Genomic DNA, 25,138 nt, shown 5'->3' with positions numbered 1-25,138 from the left:
ATCACTCTATCAATTTCAATGATAAGAATAATCCCGATTCAAAGTTCATCAAAATTCTATTTCATTACTACTCAGATATCAACTCATGCTGAAACAGTCTCGAACGAACAGACAAATTACCACTGCGAAATTACCTATAGCAGTTGTTGTACAATCTCAGAACTTCTCAGTAACCAATCATTGATTTGCAATTCTGAATTAGAAACCCATTTAGGTTGAATCCCTTATAACTTACAAACTCAAAAGTTTTTGACAATTTGAACTATCTTTGCTGTGCCAAGTTCAGATCTCACTCTGCAATATCAAATATTAACTCAATGTCTTTTAAAAGTTCAGGCCATTCTTTTTACTATTCCCAAATTTGGATATTTCTCTAACATTAAACATTTTAAATTCTTATAACCATCGAATATGTCACATAACCCTTTTTTTGTAGCTTTAACTGTATAGAATCACAAGATATTTCTGCATACTCTTACATTAGAACACACTTTAAACCGTTCATTAACGCATGACTGAAAATCATAAACTCTTTATTCAACTCAGACTGAATTAGATCTGACATTTAGGTTGATATTGTCTTCGTACAAAAGAAAACTTCAACAATCGAATTATCTTTAATTTACCATAACATTTCTCGGACAGAATGGTCCCGATAGATATAATTCTGTATCAAATCTTTAGGAACACAAATTCTTCTTCTAGACTATCCCTCAAATCACACATATACTTTCAGAGTTTATCCCCAGTCCGGTGAATAAATTCAAAGACATATAACCTAATCATCCTTTCAATCAATTAATTCAAGTAAGGCTAAACCACTGAATCAATCATTTCAAAGAAATCTTTTCTTATTGTTAGAAGGTTAACTTCAGACATATCATTATAAAGATTTGATCTTGACCTTCTATAATTTTCACTTTTACTGATGTCGAATCTTTCACAAGAACTAGAAAAGGGTTTATAATAAAGTTGTCTCATATATTAATCATCGAAGATCTAAATTATGCTGAAGTCATCTTAATCAAATGAAAAACCATTGAGCCTTAATAAGAACGATATATCAACTCTATAAAAAAATATTATCCTAGCTATTAATGAAGCATTTGAACACAAAAGATAATCAAATATGGTTTAAATAGCAACCAATGTAGAAACACAACTTCTATAACTCTGATAATTGTACTGCAGTACTCCAAATTTCAGAATAAAAATTATAATTATAATAGATATAGTCATCTCTGTCAAATAGAGATCTGTTGTAGATAATCACATAGAATCATAAGAATTTTTGAGTACCACAATCGATATAGAATAATATCAATTTCGATGATATCCTAGAAAATGTTCAGAAAGAACAATGTCACTCATAAATACTGAAATCCACAATATCAGAAGCATTATAATCTTAACGTATATTCATCAGAGCAATAGCTAGTAGAAATAAATTATTAATATCATACAGATTTTACCGTCAACTTACATATTCACACAGGGAAAATATACCATAGAAAGACAGAACAATGTTGAACATAACCCAAACAGACCAACAATGCTTTCATTTATTAGTATCTTTAGCTAATGTTCTCATACGATAAGAATTCATTTCGTAATTAAACAGTCACCTATACTTTTTGAGGATAAATATACACATAGAATACCCAAAATAAGTCATAATAACTGCCCGATTATCACTACTGCACTCAGCCATCAATACAATTAAAACACTATTCAACTGTCTAATTTTGTCATAAGAAATTTCCACATTATCTCTTCACTAATAGAAATCAATTCAGAAAAGCTTCCGGTTGATACTTTCTTTAGATAACATACCTGAATTGATCATTTAATTGAAGTTAACTTCTTCTGTAACAATGACTTTGCATAATCTGAATAGTCTTCAAAACTATCCAATATCTCTTTTAATACTACCTTCATTTGCTGATTCATTCACTTTTTTGACCACATTATTAATCTTCCGAACACGGACTTCTATAACTCTACACTCGTGAGTTTATTTAACTCAAATTTTACAGATTCCATTATAACATTTCACTAATAAGAGGGTGAGGTAGTAAAGCCCCAAATTTAACTTGCACATAAATGCACATAACACATATTACCACAAACAACCAGTTCATTTCTAATTTCACTTTCTCAAAACATTTAATAAAGATTTTCTTTTAATCACTTTTGTTCTTAACACATAATTCATATGCCAACTCAAATCACTATTTCACAATTGAAATTTTGATACAGCATCATAACTCAAATGTCATAACTCATATAATTATAACATTTATCAACAACCAAAATGTCATATACTTTAACCCATATCTTTACGAGTGTCAAGTCATCATATATATATTTTCATTCAAAAATTTTAATACACATTCTATACTATTAGAATCAGCTCGGTTGGAAGACATATCTGTCTCATCAAAATAGTTTTTTTGTCAGAGTCGCGAGATATCACACTATCACAGGTTAAATGTGGCATGTATAGCTAGACTCACATACGCTATGGTAGTCCCAGGATCGACTAAACCGTAGCTCTGATACTAATAAAATGTAACACCCCTAACCCGTATCCGTCGTCGAAAAGGGGTTACAGGTATTACCAGACGAAACATAACTTCCGAATAATCATATGCAGAATTTTATTGAAACTCTTAAAACAGATAATTATCAATATAAATAAAACTAAATTAATCTCTTTGCAAATCATATTGTGGTACTTTCTAAACACATAATCAGATTTAAAATTCATAAGCAATAAGCACCTAACAAATCATTTTATCACATTGCATTTGTTCATACCATAAATATAATATAATACTAGAATCTATAAACATATATATAAGACATAATAAATAAAGATATTCAAACACATCTCATTTTTGGCAAGTTCGATTTGGCACCATTTAGAAAATAACAACTTAATTCCTTATAATTTAAAATACTATTCATTTAGTCACTTTACAAAACCTCAGCCAAATATAGTAATGCATATTTCAATGTCCACTTTTAACTTACTAAATCCCTTTACAAGCATAAATTCTTACATAGAACTAATTCCAAACATTATCCAAAATTTTCATATCACATTAAGAACAATACAACTATGTATTAGCAATGTAACAAACTTTATATTCAATACCAATTCAACAAATACATATTCAACTAAGCACATGCAATTATATATAAATCAACCCATCACTTCATATAGTTATATGTAAATATATATATATATATAAATATCAAATCATGATTAATTTACCAACATAATTCTTATCTGTTTCTTTACTTAGTGAAAGAATTTTAATAAGCTAACACATCCATTATATATAAATATCTTGTCTTAAACATATATCTCTTACGCGGCAATAATTATTAATAAACTAACATAATTTGAAAACACACAACAAAGCATCCAAATTTACTATTCAAATGGTCAAAACCCAAATACAATTGCCGAATATAAACAAGTTAAATTCATATGCTTTAAAATACATATAGGAATTATACTTTTTCCAAATCACAAGACCATATTGAGTCATTTTATATTCGGCTATTCAATGAAAGTACACTATGAATCATATTTTATGCCTATCATTATAAAACCAAAGTTTTAGCCATATATGCACAAAATCCCATTTCTCAATAAATTCAAATACAAGACATATTTGAATCAATAAACTCATGAGTAAAATATCAAATATAACCATTCTTATATATACAAAAACCAAATCATCCAAAATCACAACCAAACATAATCATCAAGCCAAAGCATAAATTCCAAGATTAACAAAATGGACAAGCCAGTTTCGCATGGCTTATACATATATATACAACTTCAACCATATTTGAAAAGTAGTTTATCCTATACATGCCATAGGTTTCTAATTCAACTTTTAAAAGTACCGAAAGTAGTCGGTTGTGTGATAGACCTCGCTGACGATCCCCAAGCCTGCAACTAGTCTCCAAAATCTATAAATAGAAGTAAAAATACACACACAGAGTAAGATATCTTAGCTTAGTAAGTCATAAGCAAATATTAACGCAAGAACAATAATAATTTAATAAGACATAACAAAACCATACTTGTAAATTCAAATATCCACATATAACTAAACTTGAATTAAGTTTTGTCCAAACATGCATTCATTCTTTATCCAAAATCATTTTCCAAACTCAATATCAATAAAGTTTCACTTGACCGAATACATACTATCATGATACATTTATACAATTCACATTTCCTTAGTCATAATTTCAAATTCAATTACCATATAGACAAATGCACATATAAACTTTGGCATAAGTATAAAATTCACATTTCCATATCATACACATAGATATATATATCATTAAACTGAAAATGACCAATCATATACTTAAACATATGGTTTCGTTCACTTCATTCATAGCTCAATTATTAATTCAAATATTAACTCAATTGCATTTATAATTTATTAGGGCATAACCAAGCCATACTTATGAAATTTCATTACCAAACATTTATCTATACATAAATTATAACATTTCCAAACACACACTGATTCATTAACATGTTTAATATCAGATAGACCTTATTTTTCCGAATATATATACTTCCCTATAAACACGTTCAAGGTTCACATTTCAAATACCTACTAATTGAGTGCACATAAATCCTTTAATATCAATATGAATTTCACATTTCAATTTATTCCTCATGTAACATTAGGCCGAATATAAGCTCAAAAATCAAACATTAATATCACATACTTATGTATTAATCCACATATAGATTTTCATATACACAATCACTACCATTAACGTCATTTATAACTTGTGTCACATATCAAATAATCAACTTACCTTATTTCCGAAAAGGTAATAAATTGTCATATATTTGTTCACTTTAACTTGTGTCCACATTCATTCGTAACTTATCCTTAGCCGTTGAACCATTTTGAATTTAAAAGGATACTCGAATTATATCACATATCGTACAATGCCAACGTTGCAGACGTGGTCTTACATGTAATCACATGTCGATACCACTGTCCCAAACAGGGTCTTACACAAATCACAATTACGATGTCGATATCTCAGACATGGTCTTACTCGAAATCACATATCGATGCCAATGTCCTAGACGTGGTCTTACTCAAGAACACATATTTATACTATGTCATGACATATGTATCCTAGCTATTCTTAAGGTTCGTACGGGGTTTTTCGGATGCCGAATCTTGGTCGAATCGAATCGTAAACAAAGTTCCCAAGTGTACACATATTTGGCTATCATTTATACATTTTCCAATATATCAATTCAGCACATGTAATTTATTTTATTTAAAAAAAACTATTTTTATTTGCTTATAAACTTACCTCGGACAACGGTAATCGGAATAGGACGACTAATCGACGATTTTAGATTTCCTCTGATCCAAATCAGATTTCTTAGGTTCTTGATCTTAATGTATTCAAAATAAACTAAATCAATATAATTTTATTTGATTTATTCCAAAAACACATAAATGGGAAAATTACCATTTTACCCCTGGCATTTTAACTTTTTACAATTTAGTCCCTATTGCACAAAACACAAAATACACAAAATTTCAGCATACCCATGTTGAGCTGAATTTTACCCACTCTCAAACAAATTCATATATTTCATTTATTTTACATTTTAGTCCCTCAAATTATTATTTTTGAAATTTAGTCCTAATTACTCAAAATCATCAAAAACTCCAATACAAAACATGTTAATCTAAAACATATCTTTCATATTTCATCATCAAACAACAAAAATCACAAGCTCTCATCAGTGACATAACTCATCATCAATTTTTCTTGGTTTCTAGATCATTCTACCCTTAAAATATTTGCACCATTAGTCCTTCAACTTTTTTATATTTACACTTCAACCCCTTAAATTTTGAGTATTTACTCTTGTGCAACAAGACTTTTCTCATCTTTGCAATTTAGTTCTTTCTTGAATTAATATATCATAATATTCTTCCCAATATTGACATAACTCAAAATTCCCTTTTTGTCACTTTATTTCCTTATTTTACTATATCACGGATAATATTTTACTATAAAAATTTTTAGGGTATTACATTTCTCTCCCCCTTAAAATAAATTCCGTCCTTGAAATTTCCTTGTTTTCTTTTGATCATGAATTTTATTATTTCTATAATTTTATAATTTCTTTTTGCACATATTTACCTAGTTTATCATTTATATCCATTCTCTATCCTTTCATTTCACATTTTATTTTCAATTCAATATTTCACATTTGCCTCTCAGAGCTTTTACCAACAGAAATAGAACATAATATCATATGAATCTTATTATCAAGTGTTTTATCACATATATTGGCTTGGAAAACCAAAGAAAGATAGAGTAGTACCACTTGTGAATCAATCAGACTTGCAATAATTTCTGTCTATTAGCATATTTATACAACCTTTCCATATATTGATTATAGCATCCAAATATGAACAGTTGCATATTCCTCTGAAAATATCAGTACATATAAAATACCCGTATAAAATCCCCAAAAAAATTTACTATAATATACCTATTTATAACAGCTATATTCAAATATTTTTTAAATTTATTTACCAATCCATTGACTAGTATAGTCATCAATAATTTCACATCATTTAGTTCACTCAAGAAACTAATTCGGAAGGAATTTTCAGCTAACCATTCTGTAAATACCATATTTGAACAAATCGATTTTCCTATAAATAATTTTTTTATTTAACAGTGGTACTGTATATCCCAGCTAGTTTTCAGAAAAATTTTGATGTCTCTATTTAGAACCCATTTTTACCTATTAACTCATTCTGAATTCCGACTGTATTATCAATTGTTCAACCATTGAACTTTTCACTTTCCATTTCTGAACTTAATCAATATAAATCTCATGAATTTCATTGCATATAACTGTACTAGTAAAGGACTATATATTGTAAAGTCTCATAATTTAATTGTCATATATTTACTCATATAACATTTATCATTCTCAAGTAGTATAAAACATTTATTCGTACTTTTACAAGTTCTGCTTCATCATAACTAACATTTTTACTCAGAGATAATCCTTTACCTCGTAACGAAAATTGTTTACTTTTTACTTAGCAGAGGCCCAGTAGACTAGATAGAACACTTCGGATATACGGGACTTATACAGAGGTGCATTATTATGCACTATTAAACAGAGAACACTGAAGTGCTATACAGAGAGTACGAATATGCTGAACGTGCTAATAATCAGAGAACATGCTGAGGTCCTTTAATATTGTAGTAGTTCTAATCTTGTCTACTTGGGCAAATTATTTCATGTACGCATATCACTTTCACACCTTTCGCATAATACTTTTACATGCTTTATAATTTAATCCTTGTACCAATAATTCATATACTTATATCTTCTGTATCTTCAATACATTTAATATATTTCAAAATTCACTATTCATTCATAATTCTCTAATAATCCTTATCATGTACTTCATATATTACTTTTATATATTTTGTAATTTAGTCATTAGTACAATATTTCATGTAGTAATATAATTTGCTTTTAATAATACATATAACATAATATTCATCATCGACATGTATTATAAAACATTTCTTCATACCATTTTCTTTATATTGATTCATCATAATCAACTTTCTACTCATATACTTGAGTATCGCTTTTAACATTATCGGAATTAGCTTGGTTGAAAAACATCTCTTTCTATAAATAAAAACAAATCTCATCAGAGTCGAGAGATATCACACTATCACATATTATAATGACATGTGTTTTTAGACTTCACATATACTACGTTTGGTCCGAGAACCGACTAAAACGTAGCTCTGATACCACAAATGTAACACTCCCTATCCGTATCTTTTGCCAAAATAGGTACGAGGCATTATCGGAGTTTACTGAATATTTTCAGAAAATTCTGAGTCATTTATTATTCATAATTTGAAAATAATCATAACGTCTCTCTATTGGGCCCTCGAAGCCCCAAACATATATAAAAAACCAACCGGAATTAAATTGGGATCATAAAAAAATTTCGCAAAATCTTAAATTTTATTTTTATCTAAGTACTTACCATTTCAATGCTTCTTATAATTAAACATGTTACCATTCAATCAATAGCTTGGCACTTGTCTAAGTGTCAAACAACATCATTGTTAGTATACTTGCACATATTTCATATAAATTCAACATTGATATATTTATTTTCTTGACATGTCACACTTGAGTTTAATAATTGTCTTTACTTACATAATTTCCTTGTATCAACATATCAAAGATAATCATATGTACATGTCATGAAACATATCATTCTCTTACCGTTTCTTTATAAGTATATATCAATCATTTCATTATATCAATATTTCATGCTCCATCATTTCCATATATTTTATGCATATTTATTCCGGTAAAGTTTATATCAAACTTAACATAAATTATATTCCATGTACTTATTCTTATTTCGTTTATCTATCTTCATACTTATTTCATACAACTATTTTGTACATATATTTCCATATGACCAGTTCTTGTAAACATTTCACACAACCATTTCATATAACCATTCGTCATCTGATACATATTACCTGAATATCAATTGTTTAATATATGTCATCACGTCTCCCATCCACGGTCTTATTTATCTTTGACATAATGCCATAGTGTCTTTCAACTATGGTCTTACTCATTTTCTGTCATGTTGCCATGGTATCTTTCAACGATGGTCTTATTCATTTTATGTCACCCTGCCATGGTATCTTTCAACCATGGTCTTATTCATTTCCCGTCATGTTGCCATGGTATCTTTCAACCATGGTCTTATTCATTTCATATCACGTTGCCATGGTATCTTTCAACCATGGTCTTACACATTTCATATCAGGTTGCCATGGTATCTTTCAACAATGGTCTTATCAGGTTGCCATGGTATCTTTCAACCATGGTCTTACACATTTCATATCAGGTTGCCATGGTATCTTTCAACCATGGTCTTACACATTTTATATCAGAGAGCACACTCTCGCGAACCTCATCCTTACAATGGGATTACCAGTCCAGGCTAAATCCCTTGTAATATAAACTCATAGAGTATTGTCGGGATTACCATTTTCCCAATTTTCACCCAATCTTAAATTGACAATTTCATTCAATTTATTAATTTAGATAATAAAACAATTCATTCCCTTCAATTTGGTCATTTTGACATTTTTACAAAATTGTCCCCTGAAGTTTTACTTTTATTCAATTTAGTCCTTAAGCCTAAAACATGCAAATTAGCCATGCTAGCTGAATATTCATATATATTTTCCTCCTCCTCCTCTCCATTCCACATCCTTAATGTATATAACACATTTGTAAGTAACATTATCTATAATCTTATTCAAGTTGTCCATCTGTGTCAAAGTCACTAAATTATTTATATCTGGAGCTCTAGAACTCCAAATTAAGATCCTATAATTTTTCCTAAAACTAGACTCATATATATTCTTACCATAAAATTTTCAGAATTTTTGGTTTAGTCAATAAGTACAGTTTATTCTTTAAAGTTACCCCTGTTCTACTGTCTGACAGTTGTTACCCTTCTTCACTAAAAATTAATTATCTCCTTGTACAGAATTTGAATGATGTTCCCGTTTATTTATATTGAAAATAGACTCATTAAATATTATAAAAATATAAATTTAAGCCCATAATTATTTTTATCCAATTTTTTATGATTTTTCAAATTCAGAACAGGGGAACCCGAAATCATTCTGACCTTGTCTCACAAAATTTATTATATCTCATGATTTACAATTCCATTGCTCACATAATTTATTCTATAAGAAACTAGACTCAATAAGATTTAATTTCATATTTTATTCATCCTATAATTCGATTTATTCAATATTTGGTGATTTTTCAAAGTTAGACTACTACTGCTGTCCAGATATTAATTACCATATTTATAACACCCTTATTTTCTTTTTCTACACTATTTCTCATCACTTTTTCTTCACTAACATGACAAGAACATAAGACCATATATAAGAAAACTCTAAATTAACATCAATTCCATGCTTTTTCAACAATATTAAACTTAAAAATATATTGAAATCTTGATGTTCTTACCTTTTCTTATTAACTTCAATCTTTAACTTGGTTTTTCTCTCTCCTCCAACTTCTATTTCTTGAATCCAACTTGATATTCTTGCTCCCCATCATCTCCTTGCTATCTTTCTCTCTTGATGGCTATGGAAATTCTTTCAATTTTTAGGTGAAAATAATGAATTTTTGGTGGAAGGACTAAATTGTAAAGAAAGAAAACTTATTTTCTTCTTCTTCTCTTACGTTGGTTTGCATGGGAAAGGAAAGATGAGATAATTCTTCATCTTTCCTTCCTTTTATACTAAATAAATAATAATATAATAATAAATATCTCATAAAAATATTAATAAAATAATATTTATCTAATTAATTAATTTAAAATATCATCAACATAATCATTACATTCTAGAATTTCTCTCTTACTAATTGACCATTTTTCCCTTCATGATCTTTTAGAATTCCATCCTTGAGTCATCACTTAATTTGGTAAAATTATGATTTAGTCCCTCATAATTTTTCACCTATTCAATTTGGTCCTAATTCATCAATTTTTCTTGGTTTCTAAATCATTCCACCCTTAAAATATTTGCACCATTAGTCCTTCAACTTTTTTATATTTACACTTCAACCCTTTAAATTTTGAGTATTTACTCTTTGCAACAAGACTTTTCTCATCTTTGCAATTTAGTCCTTTCTTGAATTAATATATCATAATATTCTTCCCAATATTGACATAACTCAAAATTTCCCTTTTTTTGTCACTTTATTTCCTTATTTTACTATATCACGGATAATATTTTACTATAAAAATTTTGGGGTATTACATATTAACTCAATAACAATAATAATTTAATAAGACATAACCAAATCATACTTGTAAATTCAAATATTCACATATAACTAAACATGAATTAAGTTTTGTCCAAACATGCAATCGTTCTTTATCCAAAATCATCTTTCATACTCAATATCAATAAAAATTTCACTTGACTGAATAGATACTATCATAATACATTTATACAATTTACATTTCCTTAGTCATAATTTCACATTCATTTACCATATAGACAAATGCACATATAAACTTTGGCATAAGTATAAAATTCACACTTGCATATCATACATATATATATATCATTAAACCGAATATGACCAATCATATACTTAAACATATGGTTTCATTCACTTCATTCATAGCTCAATTATTAATTCAAATATTATCTCAATGGCATTGATAATTTATTAAGGCATATCCAAGCCATACTTATGAAATTTAATTACCAAACATTTATCTATACATAAATTATAACATTTCCAAACACACATTGATTCATTAACATGTTTAATATCACATAGACCTTATTTTGCCGAATATATATACTTCCCTATAAACACGTTCAAGGTTCACATTTCAAATACCTACTAATCGAATGCACATAAATCATTTAATATCAATATGAATTTCACATTTCAATTTATTCCTCATGTCACATTAGGCCGAATATAAGCTCAAAAATCAAACATTAATATCACATACTTATACATTAATCCACATATATGTTTTCACATACACAATCACTACCATTAACGTCATTTATAACTTGTGTCACATATCAAACAATCAACTTACCTTATTTTCGAAAAGGTAATAAATTGTCACATACATGTTCACTTTAACTTGTTTCCACATTCATTCGTAACTTATCCTTACCCGTTGAACCATTCAGAATTAAAAAGGATACTCAGATTATAACACATATCGTACAATGCCAATGTCCCAGACGTGGTCTTACATGTAATCGCATGTCGATGCCACTGTCCCATACAGGGACTTACACAAATCACAATTATGATACCGATGTCCTAGACATGGTCTTACTCAAAATCACATATTGATGCCAATGTTCCAGACGTGGTCTTACAAGAGAACACTTATCAAAAATCCTATGTCATGACATATGTATTGCAACGCCCCAATTTTCGGGTTTTCTGTGTTTCTGTGATTTTTAAAATTTGTGTGTGTTTTGGTTGGTTAATATATATATTTTAGTAGGTTAGTGGGCCTTTGGAAGGCCCAAACTTAAGTTAAATCCGTGGTAGTCTTTGGAATTTTAGTTTTATGAATAGGTGATGCAATTGGCATTTGGGCTTTTAAGAGTAAAGGGGTAAAAGATGACACAAAATGAATGTGGTGTAGTGGCAAGGTGGTGCCACTTAGGGGACAAGGAAGTGACGCCATAGAGGAAGCAAGGGGTCCAAGGTTCAAGTTTGGCTCTTGCAATATATTTTGGTTTTTCTTTTCAATAAATCTGGAAGCAAGTAGGTGCGTTTTAAAGTTTAATGTGTTAGATTTATGACACAAATGAGTTGATGGCCTAGTGGTGGTGGCGTGAGTTGGCATGTGAGAGGACTTTGGTTCGAATCCCTTGGCACGCAAAGGTTGATTATGTTGCTATGTTGGGACGACAAGAGTTGGTGTTGGTTTTAAACTTTGGTGATGGAAGGATCCCACATCGGGAAGCTAACATAAGAGTAGATGGAGAGCTGGCTTTAAATAGAGCAAACCATGAGGAGAGTAGGCATACCCTTCTTGGCTGATCCCTTTCGCTTTGTGACGTGTTCGTTTGGGTTGGGCGTCAGCTAAGAGTGTTTGGAGCACGGATTAACTACAGTCTCTTAACAGGTATGTATTCCTCATTACTCTAGCAGTAGGACGGCTATTTCGGATCGCGATGGGCTGAAATGGGCCATGTGGTCCCAATGGGTTCGTAGGCCCAAGTGGATAAGTTGTAGAATACCGAAATACCTCTATAGGGTAGAATTACCGAGATACCCTTGTGGGGTAAAATTACCATTTTGCCCCTAGGGTGTTAAATGACTATTTTGCCCATCGTGCGTAAATGACTAACTTGTGTGATGATCGGGTTAGTTGATGTGGATTTATGTTAGTTATCGTTAATTCGTAAGTCTAATGTGTTGGTGATCGATTGTAGGATTATCGCGTGGATATCGTCATCAATCGTCATCAACCAGGTGTGTAAACGACACCCTCCCTTAGACTGAATCGGTAAAAGCCAAAATACCGAAACGTTGGTATTTTGTGAACTCGTGACGTGCGAGCGCTTGTGAGACAGTTGTTAATGAGTATGGTGCATTTGGATGATTAGAGTGCAGAGTGTGCATTTTCGTGCACAATAGTATTTTTGGGCTTAATGGGCCGAAAATGGGCCAATGGGCCAACGGGCCCACTTTGGTAAAAAGACGAGGTAAGTACTTCTGATTACTTGGTAAATGTTAGAATGAGCATGAAACCTTAGCAATAGGTAATAATTACTGAAATACCCTTATGCATGCAAAATTACAATTTTACCCCTAGGGTTATTTTTTTCTAAAAAGCATGATGTTCTGTTTCTGTATACGTATGCCATGACATATTATTTCTGCTGCATGGGACATGGGTTTATATTGATGGAGGAAGCGTTCTGGCAGCCTCGCTACAATCTGGTGGCCTCGCCACATATATCTGCTCTGGTGACTTCGTCACAATATCTGGCAGCCTCGCTACAATCTGGTGGCTTCGCCACATATATATATATATATATCTGTTTTGGTGGCCTAGCCACAATATCTGTATATGGTGACTTCGTCACAATATCTGGCAGCTTCGCTGCAATTTCTATGGTGTGTAGCGGTTGGGTGGGTCGAGTAGTCTCCCCACATGGTGTAAGGCTGGTACGGGGGTGTTATGGATGGATCTGGGTTGGGATTTCTGCATTCATGATATATTTGTTCTGTATCTGCTATGGGCCTATGGGTTTCATTCTGATTTCTGTACTAGGCCAAGGCCCAGATAAGTCTGACTCTGAGGTTTGATTTGTTTTGGGCTAGGGTTGGGTTATGTTACACACTGAGTTTATCGAACTCACCCTTTATTTTCATCTCTGCAGGAAATCCCCAACCATAGTGGGCTTGGAGCTGTGAGGGATTCGGAGTGGCCACATCATCTGCAAATTTGGTTTTTCTAAGTTAGTTTATTTTTATTATTTTATATTCTGATTTAATTTTGGGTTTTAAGTTGTAATAAGGCCGCTATTTAAATTTCTTTTTCCGCTATGGTTTTATTTTCTGATTATATTTATACTATGTCGAAACTGCTAGTGTTAGGCTGTGCGGGTTTTCAAAATTAATGATGTTTTCCAAGACTCAATAAGCACAACAAATGGATAGCCTAAAGATTGATAAACCGACTTTTCATTCAACCGCTGTTTTTACAAAGACCACCCCAATCACTTAAACCAACGAATGCATACTAAGTCGTAAGTCCATGTGACACGTCAGATCTGGAAATAACATCTGGGCCGGGTTTGGGGTGTTACATTTAATGGTATCAGAGCCAAGTTGCAACAACTTGGCTGTAGAACTGGTCTAAAAACGGGAGTTTGTAAAGAAACACTGAATAAAGGTTTTCAAAAAATCATTTTTTTTGGAACTTGATTATAAATTGTTTTCGAGAATGTTTCCAATATTTTCTCTTTACAAATAGATGATTTTAAATATTAAAATCAGTTTTCCAAAATTAGGTTTTTTTTAGAAGGTGGCACACCGAATCTCTGGCCCAAGTCTGTAACTTTTCTAAGCCTTTCTGATTGTTTCTGAAATATCTGTTATATGCTTGTACGAAATCTTATCATGGTACTTTAGTTAGGGTAACACTGCTACTATAGAAACTCTGATAAGTAGACTGAGACTGTAGCTAGGCTATCGCAAAAGGAAACAAACTCAAACTCTAAATTACTGTTATTCATAAGACATCTATAATAAACACTGAAATATTAAACTGAATCATAAAATTCTTAACCAGATAATACGAAATGAGTACACGAGCAGCTCGTAGAAGAGGCCGTGGACATTGCCGAGGTGATGCTCAGGCTGAATCTTCGTCTTCGGGACATGTACCGGTAGCAGATGCACCGGTACCACTGGAAACGGAGGTAGAGTCTCATGATCGAGGTACCGGGGACGATGCTCTATCCCAGGCAATGCTCTGAGTTTTGGAAACGGTTGTTGGGACAAGTACGGGAAACAGAATTCGGGGGTCTATTATTGAGTGGCTCCGGGCCAGTGGAGCAGAGATATTTAGGGGCGTATCTGGTGTAGCTCCGAATGTGGCTGAGTATTAGTTAAAAGCCACAGAGCGGATTATGGATGATCTGGACTGCTTTGTGGAACAGAAGCTGAAGGGAGCCATATCGTTACTCAAGGATGAGGCTTATCAGTGGTGGCTCACGGTGAGAGATGGAACTCCTGCTAACAGTGTGACTTGGGAGCTGCTTAAGACAACCTTCAAAGGAAAGTATGTTGGGGCTAGTTATGTGGACGCTCGTCGGAAAGAATTTCTGAACCTGGTCCAAGGGAGTAAGTCAGTGGCTGAGTATGAGTCTGAGTTTCTGAGACTGAGCCGGTATGCTTCTGGGATTGTCACTACAGAGTAGGAGCGTAGCGTATGCTTCGAGGATGGTCTGAGAGATGAACTTAGGGTGCTGATTGCTCTGCAGAGGGAGCGTAACTTCGCTGCGTTAGTGGAGAAAGCTAAGATAGCTGAGGAAGTGAAGCATACAGAAAGACAGAATCGTGAAAAAGATCAGAACCGTTTTAGGAGAGATTCAGGACTTTCAGGTGGTATGAACAGGAATGTTAAGAGAGCAAGGGTAATGGAGCCAGTTCGAGCAGTACCGATGAATTCTGTTAGACCGCAGGGTTGTAGGAATTGTGGGAAGATGCATATGGGTGAGTGTCGGAAACGTTCTGGTGCTTGTTTCCGATGCAGATCTATGAAGCATAGGGTTAAGGATTGTCCCTAGGAACAGATCAGGTACAAGTTTTAGAGTAGGGGGTCGCTCAACCAGTGAGGGGTGGACCACAGTTTCTGAAAGGACGTGGGCAAGGTAGTGGTGGTAATGAAAATGGTCGAGGAAGAGGAGCGCCTGGCAAGGTTGCTGGATTTGCTGAGGGTCGTCAGTCGGCGTTGGTGTTTGCAGCTTATCGCCGAGAGGAGGGTGATGCACCTGACGTCATAACTGGTACGTTTCTGATTTCTAGTATGCCATACACTGCATTGATAGATGTTGGATCTACCCATTCATATGTTGATGTGCTATATCTGGGTTGCTGGGTGTGCGCTCTGAGGACAACATGAGTGGGGTATCTGTACTAAGTCCTTTGTGTACTCGGTTGGGTAGATAAACTATATAGAGATGTGCCTATAGAAACTCAAGGAAAAGTTTTCTCTGGAGATCTGATGGAGCTAGCTTTCAGAGAATTCGATCTCATTTTGGGAATGGATTGGCTTGTTAAGCATAAGGCTACTTTGGATTGTGCTGCTAAGCGAATAATGTTAAATGCCACAAAGGATGAGGAGGTTTTGGTGATAGGCGATCGTAGGGATTATCTGTCTAATGTGGTGTCGGCATTGAAAGCCGAAAAGTGGATTCGAAAGGGATGTGAGGCTTATTTGGCATTTGTAAGCCAATCGAAAACTGAGGATCTGACCGTGGATAAAATTAGAACCGTCAAGGATTTTCAAGATGCTTTTCTAGAGGAGCTTCTTGGTTCTCTCCAAACTGAAAGGTTGAGTTTGGAATCGACTTGTTGCCTGGAACGGCACCGGTGTCCATTGCACCTTATAGGATGGCACTGAAGGAGTTGGTGGAGCTGAAAGCCCAAATTCAGGAGTTATTGGATAGAGGCTTCATTAGACCAAGTGTGTCTCCGTGGGGAGCACCAATTTTGTTCGTAAAGAAGAAAGATGGGTCAATGCGGATGTGCATCGATTATCGACAGTTGAACAAACTGACGATTAAGAACAAGTACCCACTACCGAGAATCGATGATTTATTCGACCAACTTAGAGGAGCTTCAGTATTTTCCAAGATTGACCTTCGATCTGGGTATCATCAGTTGAGGGTTAAGGAGGTGGATGTTCACAAGACAGCATTCAGAACACGGTATGGTCACTATGAGTTCTTGGTTATGCCATTTGGGTTGACGAACGCACCTGTGGCATTTATGGATCTGATGAATCGAGTGTTCCAGCCATACTTGGATCGATTCGTAGTCGTCTTTATCGACAATATTCTAGTTTATTCTGAAACTGAGGAGAAACATGATGAGCATCTTCGTATTGTGCTACAAGTGCTGAGGGAGAAGGAGCTTTATGCAAAATTCAGTAAGTGTGAGTTCTGGTTGAGAGAGGTAACCTTCTTGGGGCATGTTGTCTCTGCTGAAGGAATTAAGGTAGACCCTCGAAAGATTGAAGCGATTCTGGAATGGAAGCCACTGAGGTCAGTGTCGAAAATTTGAAGTTTTCTGGGTTTAGCTGGGTACTATAGAAGGTTTGTGGAAGGTTTTTCTGTGATGGCAGTGCCTTTGACAAAGCTTATAAGGAAGGGAGTACCGTTTGTTTGGACTGAGAAACAACAGGAATCTTTTGTAAAGCTGAAGAAATTTCTGACCGAGGCACCTGTATTGATTCAGCCGGAGTCTGAAAAAGATTTTACTGTATGCAGTGATGCATCACATGTAGGGTTGGGCTGTGTGCTGATGCAAAAGGGTAAAGTGGTTGCTTATGCATCGCGACAGCTTAAACCACATGAAGTTAACTATCCTACTCATGATCTGAAGTTGGCAACAGAGAAAGGTGTATTATATACACAGATAATAAGAGTCTTAAGTACTTGCTGACTCAGAAGGAGCTGAACCTTAGGCAGCAGAGATGGATAGAGTTGCTTAAGGATTATGACTGCGTGATTGATTATCACCCAGGCAAAGCTAATGTGGTGGCTGATGCCCTAAGTCATAGAACTGTATCTGATCTGAGAGCCATGTTTGCTCGTTTGAGTCTGTATGACAACGGTAGTCTGTTAGTAGAACTGCAAGTTAGGCTGACCTGGGTGGATGAGATTAAGGAAAAACAGTCGAGGGATGAGTCCTTGGTTTCTCGATTCTAATAGGTTAAGAATGGGGATACTTCTGAGTTCAGACTGAACAATGAGGGAGTTCTGTGTTACCGAGTTAGAGTTTTTATTTCGAAGGACTCTGACTTGAGGCAAGCAATTCTAAAAGAAGCTCATGGAGGTTTGTGTGCTATGCATCCTGGTGGGAGTAAAATGTATCGCGACTTAAAGGAGTTGTATTGGTGGCCTAGATTGAAGCAAGAGGTAACAGAAGTTGTGGGAAAATGTTAGACTTGTCAGCAAGTGAAAGCTGAACATCAATTACCTTCTGGACTTTTGCAGCCAGTGAAAGTACCACTTTGGAAGTGGGAGAGGGTAACCATGGATTTTGTGAGTGGGTTACCCTTGACACCGTCGAAGAAGGACTCGATTTGGGTAATTGTGGATAGGTTGACCAAATCTGCTCATTTCATACCTATCCGCACTGATTATTCACTTCAGAAGTTAGCCAAATTGTATGTGGCAGAAATAGTGCGACTTCATGGATTGCCAATGTCGATTATTTCTGATCGAGATACTAGATTCACGTCTCGGTTTTGGCAAAAGTTGCATTAGGCGTTGGGTACGCGGTTGAACTTTAGTACAGCCTTTCATCCTCAGACTGATGGTCAGTCGGAAAAGGTTATTCAGATTCTGGAAGACATGTTGAGGGGATGCGTTATTGACTTTCGAGGCAGTTGGGAGAATTACTTACCGTTGGCAAAGTTTGCATACAACAACAGTTATCAGGCAAGTATTCGAATGGCTCCTTATGAGGCACTGTATGCGCGAAGATGTCGCACACCTAGTTGTTGGACCGAGTTAGGTGAACGACAGGTTCTTGGACCTGAGTTGGTGGCAGATACTGAGAATAAGGTCAAGTTGATTAGAGATCGGTTGAAGGAAGCATCTGATAGACAGAAGTCATATGCAGATTTGAAGCGCAAGGAAATTGAGTACTCTGTGGGTGATATAGTCTTCTTGATGGTTTCACCTTGGAAGAAAGTATTAAGGTTTGGGAGGAAAGGCAAGTTAAGTCCGAGGTTCATTGGGCCTTATCGGATTCTTAAGCGAGTGGGTCTAGTGGCTTATCAGTTAGAGCTACCTCTAGAGTTGGATAGGATTCATGATGTCTTTCACGTCTCCATGTTAAGGCGGTATCGTTCTGACCCTACTCATGTTATGCCGGTTGCAGAGATCGAGGTCCAAACAGACTTGACTTTTGACGAAAAGCTTGTGCAGATTTTGGATCGAGATGTTAAGATTTTAAGGAGGAAATCAGTTCCGCTAGCAAAGGTGCTGTGGCATAATTATGGCAGAGAGGAAGCTACTTGGGAGCCAGAAGTGGTGATGCGTCAAGAATATCCTCATCTGTTTGATTCAGGTAAAATTTCGAGGATGAAATTTCTTTAAGGAGGGTAGAGTTGTAACGCCCAAATTTTTGGGTTTTCTGTTTTTCTGTGATTTTTAAAATTTGTGTGTGTTCCAGTTGGTTAATATATATATTTTAGTAGGTTAGTGGGCCTTTGGAAGGCCCAAACTTAAGTTAAATCCGTGGTAGTCTTCGGAATTTTAATTTTATGAACAGGTGATGCAATTGGCATTTGGGCTTTTAAGAGTAAAAGGGTAAAAGATGGCACAAAAAGGAGTGTGGTGTAGTGGCAAGGTGGCGCCACTTAGGGGACAAGGAAGTGACGCCATAGAGGAAGCAAGGGGTCCAAGGTTCAAGTCTTGGCTCTTGCAATATATTTTAGTTTTTCTTTTTAATAAATCTGGAAGCAAGTAGGTGCGCTTTAAAGTTTAATGTGTTGGATTTATGACACAAATGAGTTGATGGCCTAGTGGTGGTGGCGTGAGTTGGCATGTGAGAGGACTTTGGTTTGAATCCCTTGGCGCGCAAAGGTTGATTATTTTGCTATGTTGGGACGGCAAGATTTGGTGTTGGTTTTAAACTCTGGTGATGGAGGGATCTTACATCGGGAAGCTAACATAAGAGTAGATAAAGAGCTGGCTTTAAATAGAGCAAACCATGAGCAGAGTAGGCATACCCTTCTTGGCTGATCCCTTTCGCTTTATGACGTGTTCGTTTGGGTTGGGCGTCAGCTAATAGTGTTTGGAACGCGGATTAACTGCAGTCTCCTAACAGGTGTGTATTCCTCATTACTCTAGCAGTAGGATGGCTATTTCGGGCCGCGATGGGCTAAAATGGGCCATTTGGTCCCAATGGGTCCGTAGGCCCAAGTGGATAAGTTGTACAATTACCGAAATACCCCTGTAAGGTAGAATTACCGAAATACCCCTGTAAGGTTAGAATTACCGAGATACCCTTGTGAGGTAAAATTACCATTTTGCCCTTAGGGTGTTAAATGACTATTTTGCCCCTCGTGCGTAAATGACTAACTTGTGTGATGATTGGGTTAGTTGACGTGGATTTATGTTAGTTATCGTTAATTCATAAGTCTAATGTGTTGGTGATCGATTGTAGGATTATCGCGTGGGAGATATCGTCATCAATCTTCATCAACCAGGTGTGTAAACGACACCCTCCCTTAGACTGAATCGGTAAAAGCTGAAATACCGAAACATTGGTATTTTGTGAATTCGCGAGTGTGCGAGCGCTCGTGAGACAGTTGTTAATGAGTATGGTGCATTTGGATGATTAGAGTGCAGAGTGTGCATTTTCGTGCACAACGGTATTTTTGGGCTTAATGGGCCAAAAACGGGCCAATGGGCCAACAGGCCCACTTTGGTAAAAAGACAAGGTAAGTACTTCTGATTACTTGGTAAACGTTAGAATGAGCATGAAACCTTAGCAATAGGTAATAATTACTGAAATACCCTTATACATGCAAAATTACGATTTTACCCCTAGGGTTATTTTTTTCTGAAAAGGATGATGTTCTGTTTCTGTATACGTATGCCATGACATATTATTTATGTTGCATGGGACATGGGTTTATATTGATGGAGGAAGCGTTCTAGTAGCCTCGCTTCAATCTGGTGGCCTCGCCACATATATCTGCTCTGGTGACTTCGTCACAATATCTGACAGCCTCGCTGCAATCTGGTGGCTTCGCCACATATATATATATATGTTCTGGTGGCCTAGCCACAATATCTGTATCTAGTGACTTCATCACAATATCTGGCAGCTTCGCTCCAATTTCTGTGGTGTGTAGCAGTTGGGTGGGTCGAGTAGTCTCCCCACATGGTGTAAGGCTGGTACGGGGGTGTTATGGATGGATCTGGGTTGGGATTTCTACATTCATGATATATTTGTTCTGTATCTGCTATGGGCCTATGGGTTTCATTCTGATTTCTGTACTGGGCCAAGGTTTGATCTGTTTTGGGCTATGGTTGGGTTATGTTACACACTGAGTTTATCGAACTCACCCTTTATTTTCATCTCTGCAGGAAATCCCCAACCATAGTGGGCTTGGAGCTGTGAGGGATTCGGAGTGGCCGCATCATCTGCAAAGTTGGTTTTTCTATGTTAGTTTATTGTTATTATTTTATATTCTGATTTAATTTTGGCTTTTAAGTTGTAATAAGGCCGCTATTTAAATTTCTTTTTCCGCTATGGTTTTATTTTCTAATTATATTTATACTATGTCAAAACTGCTAGTGTTAGGCTGCGCGGGTTTTCAAAATTAATGAACGTTTTCCAATACTCAACAAGCACAACAAATGGATAGCCTAAAGATTGATAAACCGGCTTTTCATTCAACCGCTGTTTTTACAAAGACCACCCCAATCACTTAAACCAACGAATGCATACTAAGTCGTAAGTCCATGTGACGCCTGATCTGGCAATAACGTCTGGGCCGGGTTTGGGGTGTTACATGTATCCTAACTATTCCTAAGGTTCGTATGGGGCTTTTCAAACATCGAATCTTGGTCGAATAGAATCGTAAACATAGTTCCCAAGTGTACACATGTTTGGCTATCATTTATACATTCTCCAATATATCAATTCAGCACATGTAACTTATTTTTATTTTTAAAAAAAATAACTATGTTTATTTGCTTATAAACTTACCTCGGACAACGGTAATCGGAACGGGACGATTAATCGACGATTTTAGTTTTCCTCTGATCCAAATTAGATTTCTTCAGTTCTTTATCTAAATGTTTTCAAAATAAACTAATTCAATATTATTTTATTCAATTTAGTCCAAAAACACATAAATGGGCAAATTACCATTTTACCCCTAACATTTACACTTTTTACAATTTAGTCCCTATTGCACAAAACACAAAATACACAAAATTTTAGCATACCCATGTTGGGCCGAATTTTACCAACTCTAAAAAAATCCATATATTTCATATATTTCACATTTTAGTCCCTCAAATTATTATTTTTGCAATGTAGTCCTAATTACACAAAATCATCAAAAACTCCAATACAAAACATGTTAATCTAAAACATATCTTTCATATTTCATCATCAAACAACAAAAATCACAAGCTCTCATCAATGGCATAGCTCAAAATATTCATCAAAATAAAAATTTCAAGCATGGGTTTTGTAGTACTCGAAGCAACGATAAAAAAAACATAGAAATTATCAAAAATCGAGCTAAACACATACCTTAATCAAGCTTTTAAAGTGCCAAACCCTTAAACCATTTATTTTATTTTTCTTTTCTTCAATTTCGGTCATGCAAAGAATATATGAATACTTGGTTTTATTTTATGTTTTATTAATACATATTAAATAACATTTTAATCATTTTACTTAAATAACCTTTATAATTTAATATATAATCCTTATAATGGTTGTCCACAACCGTCCATCACCATATATTATGGTTAAATTGCATCTTAAATGCTTCATATTATAAAGACAAATTCAAATAAGCACTTACACAATTAACTAGCCGCTTTTACATTTTACGCGATTTAGTCCTTTTTTTTTAATCGGGCACCTAAATGACTAAATCAAATCACGAAAATTTCACACACACAAATTCACACATATTAAACACAAAAAATAATTTTTCAATATTTTTTTGACTCAGATTCCTGGTACGGAAGCCACCGTTTCGACTAGGGTCAAAATCGACTGTTACAGGTTTCTTTTCTAAAATTGGTTGATTTATCTTCTGTGGTAATTCTGCATCTAACAGAGTTGTTAGTTGATCAAAATTAGTTGGTTCTGAAGTTACCTTTTCAGATTTTGTTGTTTTTAGTTCTTGTGAAACTAGAATTTCAATACTCGGTTGAACTTCCTCTGAGTCATGAGCATCAGCTGGCTCTTTCTCAACTTCGACGGAATTGGGCTCTAAAGTCTTTCCTCTCCTCAATGTCAATTCTTTACAATGCTCCTTCCCTCGATTCCTCGGATTCTCTGTATCATTAGCTAAAGCACCTTGTGGTTGGTTCTTGAGTTCAGTAGCAAGCTGGCCCATTTGGTTTTCCAAATTTTTAAATGTAGCTTCTTGGCTTTGAATTAAGGTATCATTCTTCGTCATGTATTTCTTTAACAAATTTTCTAAGCCATTGGATGGTTCAGGTTGGGTTAGTTTCTAAACTTGTTGGGGAAAACTAGGTGGTTGGGTCGATCTAGGTTGGGCGTAAGTGTTAATGGTTTCAGCCCCTTGGTTACTTCAGGAAAAATTTGGGTGGTTCACCATGATGGGCTATAGAAATTGGATTACAATCCTTGCCTTCCTCGATTTTGGTTCTGGTTACCCATGTAATATACGGATTCTAGGTTCGATGGACATTCTTCAAACAAATGTCCTTCCCCACAATAGACACAAGCTATATTTTCAAATTGATTTGGTGGCTGTGCTGCAAAACTATTAGACCTATTAGTAGTAAGATTTTTTAACATTGATGATATTGGTGATACCTGATATGCGAGTGAAGTAAGAGCGTCTACTTTATGTATTCCATAACTCGTCTTCTTGGAGCTACTCAATTAGTTGGCCATTGATAATTGTTACTAACAATCCTCTCGATGATTTCATAAGCCTCATTATAAGACATAGAAAGGAGAGCACCGTTAGCAGAGGCATCCACTACCAACCTCGTGTGAGCATTGAGACCATTATAAAACGTCTCAAGTTGGATGCAATATGGGATTCCATGATAAGGGCACTTCCATAATAATTCTTTATACCTTTCTCATACCTTATACAAGGACTCATCATCCATTTTTTGGAAGGCAGTGATCACATTCCTCAACTTAGCATTCTTGCTAGGCGGAAAATACTTTATGAGAAATCTTTTTGCTAACTCTTGCCATGTGGAAATTGAATTTGGTGGCAATAAGTTAAACTAGGCTCGAGCTTTGTCCCTTAACGAATACAGGAACAGCTTCAATTGTAATGCATCTTTAGGTACTTCGACTAACTTGAAAGAATCGCTCACCTCCATAAACAGTCTTAAGTGTAGGTGAGGATCTTCGGTAGGCATTCCACTGAATTAGCCCACTGTCTGAAGCACCTGGAACATGACTAGCTTCAGCTCCAATTGTTGTTCCTCGATTTCAGGTCTCCTAATACCTGGATTAGGATCATTAAACACTAGCACTACATACTGCCTTAAAGCTCTATTCCTATCATCAGCAAAAAGGATAGGATTTTGAGCAGGGTCTACTCCGCTTCCTTGATTCGGATTTTTGAAGTTCATCTCTTCTGTCCTTCTTTGACTTGCTTGTCTTTTTCACTGTTGAAAAGTTCGTTCAATCTCATTGTCTACAGGGAGTAAATCAATAATTCGATCAATACTCATAAACACCTAAAATAATCACAAAAAAATTAATTAAGTTAAAAATTGAACAAAAAAATCAACTAAAATGCAAAACTAACAAATTCAAAAATAATGAGTTTCTAAAACAGTCCCCGGCAATGGTGCCAAAAACTTGGAACGACGGAAATGTGCAAGTGTACACAGTCACAACAAGTAATAAAGTGACAAGTAAATGTCAAGCTATCGTACCCACAGGGACTGTGAAAAGAATTATTTATGAATGCAATTTAAAACACTTTGGTGAAGAAAAATA

At 34.8% G+C, this 25,138-nt stretch overlaps 1 non-coding gene across 1 annotated transcript; it reads left to right on the top strand.

Annotated features, from left to right (window-relative positions):
- The first annotated feature begins 24,214 nt into the window (after positions 1 to 24,214).
- LOC121216399 (small nucleolar RNA R71) lies at positions 24,215 to 24,321 on the top strand. Its single transcript, XR_005912588.1, has one exon. It is a non-coding gene; the product is annotated as a small nucleolar RNA R71 (small nucleolar RNA).
- The last annotated feature ends 817 nt before the right edge of the window (positions 24,322 to 25,138 follow it).

This window comes from Gossypium hirsutum, chromosome A02 (assembly GCF_007990345.1).
Source record: "Gossypium hirsutum isolate 1008001.06 chromosome A02, Gossypium_hirsutum_v2.1, whole genome shotgun sequence".
In the NCBI taxonomy this organism is placed as follows: domain Eukaryota; kingdom Viridiplantae; phylum Streptophyta; class Magnoliopsida; order Malvales; family Malvaceae; genus Gossypium; species Gossypium hirsutum.
The sequence above is the reverse complement of the archived record's forward strand: the minus strand, read 5'-3'. Positions and strand labels throughout refer to the sequence as shown.